This window comes from Erpetoichthys calabaricus, chromosome 1 (assembly GCF_900747795.2).
Source record: "Erpetoichthys calabaricus chromosome 1, fErpCal1.3, whole genome shotgun sequence".
Lineage (NCBI taxonomy): Eukaryota > Metazoa > Chordata > Cladistia > Polypteriformes > Polypteridae > Erpetoichthys > Erpetoichthys calabaricus.
In genome coordinates this window covers 120904070-120915384 of record NC_041394.2, presented here as the reverse complement: position 1 = coordinate 120915384, position 11315 = coordinate 120904070, and the positions used below count along the sequence as shown (strand labels likewise).

At 44.5% G+C, this 11315-nt stretch overlaps 4 non-coding genes across 4 annotated transcripts; all 4 read left to right on the top strand.

The window, feature by feature from the left end:
• Positions 1-1359: 1359 nt before the first annotated feature.
• Positions 1360-1431, top strand: trnak-uuu (transfer RNA lysine (anticodon UUU)). The gene has a single exon. It is a non-coding gene; the product is annotated as a tRNA-Glu (tRNA).
• Positions 1432-2826: 1395 nt separating this feature from the next.
• trnae-uuc (transfer RNA glutamic acid (anticodon UUC)) lies at positions 2827-2898 on the top strand. The gene has a single exon. It is a non-coding gene; the product is annotated as a tRNA-Glu (tRNA).
• A 1401-nt stretch (positions 2899-4299) lies between these two features.
• Positions 4300-4371, top strand: trnae-uuc (transfer RNA glutamic acid (anticodon UUC)). The gene has a single exon. It is a non-coding gene; the product is annotated as a tRNA-Glu (tRNA).
• A 1392-nt stretch (positions 4372-5763) lies between these two features.
• On the top strand, positions 5764-5835 carry trnae-uuc (transfer RNA glutamic acid (anticodon UUC)). The gene has a single exon. It is a non-coding gene; the product is annotated as a tRNA-Glu (tRNA).
• The last annotated feature ends 5480 nt before the right edge of the window (positions 5836-11315 follow it).

Below are 11315 nucleotides of genomic sequence, written 5' to 3'. Positions count from 1 at the left end.
ACTTGCCCATATTTTGTTCCAGGCTGTGTTTTCAATCAAAGCGTACAGGTGGCTGTCACATAATCAAAGCCAATAATCGCTCCAGAATAATGCTGCTTGGGGCTCCTTTCAGTACCATAGCAGAGAGCCTAACCATCCCCAGCCCTGAAATCCCTGGATCAAATCGCATCCTACAGCATGAGAAGAGACAACCACGACACGGCGGTTCCCGTCCAGGGAGCATGGCAAGTATCTGCAAGCAAGGCACATAAAGAAACGGAAAGGGTCCGGGTGACATAGGAAACACCACACAACACAGCAGCACACAATCAACGGTCAGAGATGCGATATCCATAAAACGTACGACTTGATGAGATCGGCTAATATACTTCCTTACACTCTGGCGCTCGCAGTTCTTCCCATGTAAATTTTGTATTATATTTATATAAATATGTATATATTTTTCCTTTTTTGCAATGCTCTGTTCTTGGATCCCAAAGAAAGTGGTGTGATCATCGCAAACGAGACTGGAGCACGTTTCAGATGAAACGGCATGCGATGCTTTGAATCTGATGAATTGAACTGGAGCCAAAAGGGCCCGTGCCGTACAGCCCAGTGTTAGCACGCGCTCTCCGCAAAAGGGGCATCGGCTGAACGAGATTGCAACTTGATGAGGATGCAATTTTAGCATAGGTCTGAGTTAAATAGACTTATTTCGATATCACTCGCTTGAAAATGCATTCTGCGACTCGTTTGTTCAACTGCCGTGACCCGGATTCGAACCGGAGTTGCTGCGACCACAACGCAGAGTACTGACCACTATACGATCATGGCACGCAAGGCACAACTGACATGGAAGCTTTGCTCCCATACCCAGACAAAGAGCGACTCCGATCCTGGAGCGGTCCTCGTTTACTCTGTAACCCGCTTGAAACGTGGACCGGAGAGGAAGGTGGATTGGAAAAGAGTGAAATTCTCACTCGGTCTGTCCTGTCCACAGCCAAGTCTTGGGTTTCTGATTGATTTGGAGCTCGCCTCATAGGACACGTGAGAGGAATGAAGTCGTGACTTGGGGTGTCTCCTGCCTAAATTTTTGACGCAGTGCCGGTGTTGGTAGGCTGGGCAATTGGTAGGCAAATTGGGGCATCTTGAAACACGTACTCGTGGCAGTCTTAGCGTCCTTGCCTTCAGCTGAGATGACACACCATGCGATTCAGTGAGAAGCTAGTTTATGATGGTCAGCAAAGGATCCGATTGTTTGCAATTGTCTAATTATATGAAAGAGAAGAAAAAATATAAAACATCCACACAGCCTCCTCTCGACTAATGGACTGTGATTGAAAGTCACAGCATCATCGTAATTGACCTCTGGTTTATTAATCCCATATGGTCTAGCGGTTAGGTTTCCTGGTTTTCACCCAGGCGGCCTGGGTTCGACTCCCGGTATGGGAAAGCTAGTTCGAGCTCACTCGCACAACACAGTTGTACTCCTCGACTTGCCCATATTTTGTTCCAGGCTGTGTTTTCAATCAAAGCGTACAGGTGGCTGTCACGTAATCAAAGCCAATAATCGCTCCAGAATAATGCTGCTTGGGGCTCCTTTCAGTACCATAGCAGAGAGCCTAACCATCCCCAGCCCTGAAATCCCTGGATCAAATCGCATCCTACAGCATGAGAAGAGACAACCACGACACGGCGGTTCCCGTCCAGGGAGCATGGCAAGTATCTGCAAGCAAGGCACATAAAGAAACGGAAAGGGTCCGGGTGACATAGGAAACACCACACAACACAGCAGCACACAATCAACGGTCAGAGATGCGATATCCATAAAACGTACGACTTGATGAGATCGGCCAATATACTTCCTTACACTCTGGCGCTCGCAGTTCTTCCCATGTAAATTTTGTATTATATTTATATAAATATGTATATATTTTTCCTTTTTTGCAATGCTCTGTTCTTGGATCCCAAAGAAAGTGGTGTGATCATCGCAAATGAGCCTGGAGCACGTTTCAGATGAAACGGCATGCGATGCTTTGAATCAGATGAATTGAACTGGAGCCAAAAGGGCTCGTGCCGTACAGCCCAGTGTTAACACGCGCTCTCCGCAAAAGGGGCATCGGCTGAACGAGATTGCAACTTGATGAGGATGCAATTTTAGCATAGGTCTGAGTTAAATAGACTTATTTCGATATCACTCGCTTGAAAATGCATTCTGCGACTCGTTTGTTCAACTGCCGTGACCCGATCCGGGGTTGCTGCGGCCACAACGCAGAGTACTGACCACTATACGATCACGGCACGCAAGGCACAACTGACATGGAAGCTTTGCTCCCATACCCAGACAAAGAGCGACTCCGATCCTGGAGCGGTCCTCGTTTACTCTGTAACCCGCTTGAAACGTGGACCGGAGAGGAAGGTGGATTGGAAAAGAGTGAAATTCTCACTCGGTCTGTCCTGTCCACAGCCAAGTCTTGGGTTTCTGATTGATTTGGAGCTCGCCTCATAGCACACGTGAGAGGAATGAAGTCGTGACTTGGGGTGTCTCCTGCCTAAATTTTTGACGCAGTGCCGGTGTTGGTAGGCTGGGCAATTGGTAGGCAAATTGGGGCATCTTGAAACATGTACTCGTGGCAGTCTTAGCGTCCTTGCCTTCAGCTGAGATGACACACCATGCGATTCAGTGAGAAGCTAGTTTATGATGGTCAGCAAAGGATCCGATTGTTTGCAATTGTCTAATTATATGAAAGAGAAGAAAAAATATAAAACATCCACATAGCCTCCTCTCGACTAATGGACTGTGATTGAAAGTCACAGCATCATCGTAATTGACCTCTGGTTTATTAATCCCATATGGTCTAGCGGTTAGGATTCCTGGTTTTCACCCAGGCGGCCCGGGTTCGACTCCCGGTATGGGAAAGCTAGTTCGAGCTCACTTGCACAACACAGTTGTACTCCTCGACTTGCCCATATTTTGTTCCAGGCTGTGTTTTCAATCAAAGCGTACAGGTGGCTGTCACGTAATCAAAGCCAATAATCGCTCCAGAATAATGCTGCTTGGGGCTCCTTTCAGTACCATAGCAGAGAGCCTAACCATCCCCAGCCCTGAAATCCCTGGATCAAATCGCATCCTACAGCATGAGAAGAGACAACCACGACACGGCGGTTCCCGTCCAGGGAGCATGGCAAGTATCTGCAAGCAAGGCACATAAAGAAACGGAAAGGGTCCGGGTGACATAGGAAACACCACACAACACAGCAGCACACAATCAACGGTCAGAGATGCGATGTCCATAAAACGTACGACTTGATGAGATCGGCTAATATACTTCCTTACACTCTGGCGCTCGCAGTTCTTCCCATGTAAATTTTGTATTATATTTATATAAATATGCAAATATTTTTCCTTTTTTGCAATGCTCTGTTCTTGGATCCCAAAGAAAGTGGTGTGATCATTGCAAACGAGACTGGAGCACGTTTCAGATGAAACGGCATGCGCTGCTTTGAATCTGATGAATTGAACTGGATCCAAAAGGGCCCGTTCCGTACAGCCCAGTGTTAACACGCGCTCTCCGCAAAAGGGGCATCGGCTGAACGAGATTGCAACTTGATGAGGATGCAATTTTAGCATAGGTCTGAGTTAAATAGACTTATTTCGATATCACTCGCTTGAAAATGCATTCTGCGACTCGTTTGTTCAACTGCCGTGACCCGGATTCGAACCTGGGTTGCTGCGGCCACAACGCAGAGTACTGACCACTATACGATCACGGCACGCAAGGCACAACTGACAGGGAAGCTTTGCTCCCATACCCAGACAAAGAGCGACTCTGATCCTGGAGCGGTCCTCGTTTCCTCTGTAACCCGCTTGAAACGTGGACCGGAAAGGAAGGTGGATTGGAAAAGAGTGAAATTCTCACTCGGTCTGTCCTGTCCACAGCCAAGTCTTGGGTTTCTGATTGATTTGGAGCTCGCCTCATAGCACACGTGAGAGGAATGAAGTCGTGACTTGGGGTGTCTCCTGCCTAAATTTTTGACGCAGTGCCGGTGTTGGTAGGCTGGGCAATTGGTAGGCAAATTGGGGCATCTTGAAACACGTACTCGTGGCAGTCTTAGCGTCCTTGCCTTCAGCTGAGATGACACACCATGCGATTCAGTGAGAAGCTAGTTTATGATGGTCAGCAAAGGATCCGATTGTTTGCAATTGTCTAATTATATGAAAGAGAAGAAAAAATATAAAACATCCAGACAGCCTCCTCTCGACTAATGGACTGTGATTGAAAGTCACAGCATCATCGTAATTGACCTCTGGTTTATTAATCCCATATGGTCTAGCGGTTAGGATTTCTGGTTTTCACCCAGGCGGCCCGGGTTCGACTCCCGGTATGGGAAAGCTAATTCGAGCTCACTCGCACAACACAGGTGTACTCCTCGACTTGCCCGTATTTTGTTCCAGGCTGTGTTTTCAATCAAAGCGTACAGGTGGCTCTCACGTAATCAAAGCCAATAATCGCTCCAGAATAATGCTGCTTGGGGCTCCTTTCAGTACCATAGCAGAGAGCCTAACCATCCCAATCCCTGGTTCAAATCGCATCCTACAGCATGAGAAGAGACAACCACGACACGGCGGTTCCCGTCCAGGGAGCATGGCAAGTATCTGCACGCAAGGCACATAAAGAAACGGAAAGGGTCCGGGTGACATAGGAAACACCACACAACACAGCAGCACACAATCAACGGTCAGAGATGCGATATCCATAAAACGTACGACTTGATGAGATCGGCTAATATACTTTCTTACACTCTGGCGCTCGCAGTTCTTCCCATGTAAATTTTGTATTATATTTATATAAATATGTATATATTTTTCCTTTTTTGCAATGCTCTGTTATTGGATCACAAAGAAAGTGGTGTGATCATTGCAAACGAGTCTGGAGCACTTTTCAGATGAAACGGCATGCGCTGCTTTGAATCTGATGAATTGAACTGGAGCCAAAAGGGCCCGTGCCGTACAGCCCAGTGTTAACAGGCGCTCTCCGCAAAATGGGCATCGGCTGAACGAGATTGCAACTTGATGAGGATGCAATTTTCGCATAGGTCTGAGTTAAATAGACTTATTTCGATATCACTCGCTTGAAAATGCATTCTGCGACTCATTTATTCAACTGCCATGACTCGGACTCGAACCGGGGTTGCTGCAGCCACAACGCAGAGTACTGACCACTATACGATAACGGCACGCAAGGCACAACTGACAGGGAAGCTTTGCTCCCATACCCAGACAAAGAGCGACTCCGATCCTGGAGCGGTCCTCGTTTCCTCTGTAACACGCTTGAAACGTGGACCGGAGAGGAAGGTGGATTGGAAAAGAGTGAAATTCTCACTCGGCCTGTCCTGTCCACAGCCAAGTCTTGGGTTTCTGATTGATTTGGAGCTCGCCTCATAGCACACGTGAGAGGAATGAAGTCATGACTTGGGGTGTCCCCTGCCTAAATTATTGACGCAGTGCCAGTGTTGGTAGGCTGGGCAATTGGTAGGCAAATTGGGGCATCTTGAAACACGTACTTGTGGCAGTCTTAGCGTCCTTGCCTTCAGTTGAGATGACACACCATGCGATTCAGTGAGAAGCTAGTTTATGATGGTCAGCAAAGGATCCGATTGTTTGCAATTGTCTAATTATATGAAAGAGAAGAAAAAATATAAAACATCCAGACAGCCTCCTCTCGACTAATGGACTGTGATTGAAAGTCACAGCATCATCGTAATTGACCTCTGGTTTATTAATCCCATATGGTCTAGCGGTTAGGATTCCTGGTTTTCACCCAGGCCGCCCGGGTTCGACTCCCGGTATGGGAAAGCTAGTTCGAGCTCACTCGCACAACACAGTTGTACTCCTCGACTTGCCCATATTTTGTTCCAGGCTGTGTTTTCAATCAAAGCGTACAGGTGGCTGTCACGTAATCAAAGCCAATAATCGCTCCAGAATAATGCTGCTTGGGGCTCCTTTCAGTACCATAGCAGAGAGCCTAACCATCCCCAGCCCTGAAATCCCTGGATCAAATCGCATCCTACAGCATGAGAAGAGACAACCACGACACGGCGGTTCCCGTCCAGGGAGCATGGCAAGTATCTGCACGCAAGGCACATAAAGAAACGGAAAGGGTCCGGGTGACATAGGAAACACCACACAACACAGCAGCACACAATCAACGGTCAGAGATGCGATATCCATAAAACGTACGACTTGATGAGATCGGCTAATATACTTCCTTACACTCTGGCGCTCGCAGTTCTTCCCATGTAAATTTTGTATTATATTTATATAAATATGTATATATTTTTCCTTTTTTGCAATGCTCTGTTCTTGGATCCCAAAGAAAGTGGTGTGATCATCGCAAACGAGACTGGAGCACGTTTCAGATGAAACGGCATGCGATGCTTTGAATCTGATGAATTGAACTGGAGCCAAAAGGGCCCGTGCCGTACAGCCCAGTGTTAACACGCGCTCTCCGCAAAAGGGGCATCGGCTGAACGAGATTGCAACTTGATGAGGATGCAATTTTAGCATAGGTCTGAGTTAAATAGACTTATTTCGATATCACTCGCTTGAAAATGCATTCTGTGACTCGTTTGTTCAACTGCCGTGACCCGGATTCGAACCAGAGTTGCTGCGGCCACAACGCAGAGTACTGACCACTATACGATAACGGCACAACTGACAGGGAAGCTTTGCTCCCATACCCAGACAAAGAGCGACTCCGATCCTGGAGCACTCCTCGTTTCCTCTGTAACCCGCTTGAAATGTGGACCGGAGAGGAAGGTGGATTGGAAAAGAGTGAAATTCTCACTCGGTCTGTCCTGTCCACAGCGAAGTGTTGGGTTTCTGATTGATTTGGAGCTCGCCTCATAGCACACGTGAGAGGAATGAAGTCGTGACTTGGGGTGTCTCCTGCCTAAATTTTTGACACAGTGCCAGTGTTGGTAGGCTGGGCAATTGGTAGGCAAATTGAGGCATCTTGAAACACGTACTCGTGGCAGTCTTAGCGTCCTTGTCTTCAGTTGAGATGACACACCATACGATTCAGTGAGAAGCTAGTTAATGATGGTCAGCAAAGGATCCGATTGTTTGCAATGCTCTGGGATTATATGAAAGAGAAGAAAAACATAAAACATCCAGACAGCCTCCTCTCGACTAATGAACTGTGATTGAAAGTCACAGCATCATCGTAATTGGCCTATGGTTTATTAATCCCATATGGTCTAGCGGTTAGGATTCCTGGTTTTCACCCAGGCGACCCGGTTTCGACTCCTGGTGTGGGAAAGCTAGTTCGAGCTCACTCGCACAACACAGGTGTACTCCTTGACTTGCCCAAGTTTTCTTCCAGGCTGTGTTTTCAATCAAAGTGTACAGGTGGCTCTCACGTAATCAAAGCCAATAATCGCTCCAGAATAATGCTGCTTGGGGCTCCTTTCAGTACCATAGCAGAGAGCCTAACCCTGAAATCCCTGGATCAAATCGCATCCTACAGCATGAGAAAAGACAACCACGACACGGCGGTTCCCATCCAGGGAGCATGGCAAGTATCTGCAAGCAAGGCACTTAACACTAGAATTACCAGAGCCTACAAAAAAACTCGTAGATCCGGCCCACCTTAAATGGCTTCTTAAAACCGTTCTCACCTCTCTGCCAGCGTCTTTTGTCATCTAAATGTACTGATAAAGACATGCTTCGAGCAGCCGGCTATTCCATCCCCCCACCGACTTAGAACGTAAATGAACTTCTCCAGGCTCATGACTTGATTGATTATCTGGGAGTGAGTGGAGTTTTAGAATGGAAATAATAAATCGCTATTTGGAACACACGCATTTCATGTGTGTCGCGTTTCTGCAGTAATCTGTGTAAACACATTTTTAAAACAGAAACGTTTTTTATTTTCTAGTAACAAATGACAAAATGTAGGCATAAACTACAGAATGTATGAAGCCTGAAGTCCAAATATTAAAGAAACACTTTCACAAAAGGTACAAAAAAAAAAAGCCGCCGCCAAAAAAAGCTGCTTTAGTGTGGGACATTGACACCTATTTACTATGATTGCCGCCGTGGCGCAACAGTATCAGTTGCTAACTGGCATTCAGAAGATCATGAGTTTGATCCTGCATGACTCCCTTATGAGAAGTGAAGTGTTCTTATTTTTACTATTTTAGAATAAAAAGATACATTTGATTTCAGTCTGTAACAGCCGGTGTAATTTATGATATTTGCAAAGGTTAGCTTTGTTTTTGTTTTTTTAATTCACTTTTCATTGTCTCAGTCGTGTTCAGGATCCTTCCCTACCCCATGTAAAAGTATAATAAAACAAGTGCACTTTTATTCAAGAATATAACCGAAGAAAAAAGAAAGCAAGTTACAGTAGGCGGTTGATATGACAGCTTGCGTGGTGCAATGCTAAGAACTGCTGATTTCCATTCCGTGCTATATACCTGTTAACTGTTAACATTTGAATCTGATGATTGCATATAGCGCTGTCTTATTCAGTGTGCGCAAGAACATGCAGGTGGCCAGTTGCTGCGTGCTTCAATTTAAAAAAAGAAAGAGACAAATATATGTGAAGAAATCATTTTATGACGCGAATAGTACCAATCAGAAAACATCGTCGAAGTAATGCAATATTATTTGAAAACGAACAGCGTCAGGTTTGGTGTGAAGTTATATTGGCGCTGTTTGAGTCAGATCAGAAGCTGAATAAGCTGAATAAGCTCCTGTTCTGACTCTAAGTAAAAAGCATGAATTAATTAACAGAAATAACCGCGATCGACATTTTAAAATTAACGATTTACAGTGCATACCAATTTATAAATTTTATGTCCGTTTTCAGTAGTAAGCTGCATTTTTTTTTGTTAGAGCATGTGAGCTTATTCAGTGCTGAAAACAGCAAATATAGGAGTGAGTGAGATCGAACCGGGAAATCTTGATCACACTTGGTTTGCGTCTGTACTTGCGCTGTTTCTTAGAGTCAGATCGGGGGTGGGGATGCTAGAGCGCGTGAGCTTATTCAGTTCTGCTGGATCAACGCATATGTTGATCTTTTTTTCTTTCAGTAATAGCGCCAACATAAATCTACACCCGATCTGACGCTGTTCGTTTTCAAATAATATTGCATTAGTGCGATGATGTTTTCACATATATTGTCTCTTTCTTTCAGGTGTGTAATAGGAACCACAGCATAGAGAGAAGCGTGTACATTGTAACAGGTACACACGTTGTAAATGTAGGAAAGACGATCCTTGCGTGTGTGTGAACAGTTAACATTTGAATCTGATTATTGCATATAACGCTGAACTTACTGCTCTGTACTATTCTATCCTCTGCATGTCCTGGAGTACAAAAGAAACAGCATACAGCAACATGTGGGGACTGGCAAGATCGGGGAAAAAAAATACGCATTCACTGATTAGAAAACGCAAGATGTTATGCGAATGAATATGAATAATATGAATAATGTTGCATCCGTGCCACAAAGTTTTCCGAAATGTACTATACAGGTCATAAACCGAATAATTCCAAATATCATATATACCTACGTCTGTGTGTTTTTGTTGTTTTGACAGCATTCACCATAAGGTGCACTCTAATTCAGCATGAGCAGGAACACTCAATAAAACCGAATAAAAAAATCAAGTGACGGTGAGATACGAAGAAGGCAGATTCACCAGCGTTTGTGTGTCAGCTTTTATCCCTCCAGATGAGAGAATGTCCAGTTCCATTGTCTCAAAACACCACTCACATCTCCAGTTATTCCGTTTCAAATAAAACATAACAGCGTCAGATCCCTGGTGGGGGGTGGGGTAGTATGTATCGTGATCGTGATTTAGAGAGAATAAAAGTAAAAAAAAAACAGTAACCTTTACAAGTCCTATAAATGCACACCGTGTGTTACAGACGCAAACCAAATGTATGTGTGTACTGTATAATATTAACAAAAAGAGGAGCTCACTACTGAAACCGGCAGATATAGGAGTGAGTGGGGATTGAACCGGGGACTCTCAATTACAAGTCAGCAAATCTTACCGGTACTTCACGGAAGCTGTCGTACCAGTCTTGAACCTTTTGTGGAAGTGTTTTTACTTGATCTTTGGACTTCAGGCTTCATACATTATATAGTTTATGCCTACATTTTGTCATTTACTACTAAAATATAAAAAACGTTTCTGTTTTAAAAATGTGTTTACACAGATTGCTGTAGAAATGGAACACACATGAACTGTGTGTGTTCCAAATAGCGATCTATTATTTCCACACTAAAACTCTAGCAGTTCAGTCACTCCCAGATAATCAAACAAGGCATGACCTGGGAAAACTTAGTGAACACTCTGCGACAGTGGGGGATGGAATAGCCGGCTGCTTGCTGGCTCGTCTTAATCGGCACATTTAGAAGACAAAAGAGAGCTGCGAATGGTTTTAAGGTGGGCTGGATCTACGAGTTTTTTCGTAGACTCTGGTAATTCTAGTGTTAAAGCTGACACACAAACGCTGGCGAATCTGCCTTCTTCGTATCTCATCGTCACTTGATTTTTTTTTATTCAGTTTTATTGAATGTTCCTGCTCATGCTGAATTAGTGTACACCTTATGGTGTATGATGTCAAAAAAAAAAAAAAACACAGACGTAGGTATATATGATATTTGGAGTTATTCGTTTTATCACCTGTATAGTACATTTCGGAAAACTTTGTGGCACGGATGCAACGTTATTCATATTATTCATATTCATTCGCATAACATCTTGCGGTTTGTAATCAGTGACTGCGTGTTTTTTCCCCAATCTTGCCAGTACCCACATGTTGCTGTATGCTGTTTCTTTTGTACTCCAGGGTATGCAGAGGATAGAATAGTACAGAGCAGTAACTTCAGCGCTATACGCAATCATCAGATTCAAATGTTAACTGTTCACACACACATAAGGATCGTCTTTCCTACATTTACAATGTGTGTACCTGTTACAATGTACACACTTCTCTCTATGCTGTGGTTTCTATTACACACCTGACAGAAAGAGACAATATATGTGAAAACATCATCGCACTAATGCAATATTATTTGAAAACGAACAGCATCAGATCGGGTGTGGATTTATGCTGGCGCTATTACTGAAAGAAAAAAAAGATCAACATGTGCGTTGATCCCGCAGCACTGAATAAGCTCACACGCTCTAACATCCCCCTGTGCTCTAACATCCACCCCCGACTCTAAGTAACAGTGCAAGTACAGACGCAAACCAAGTGTGATAAAGAGTCCCTGGTTCGACCCCCACTCACTCCTATATTTGCCATTTTTAGT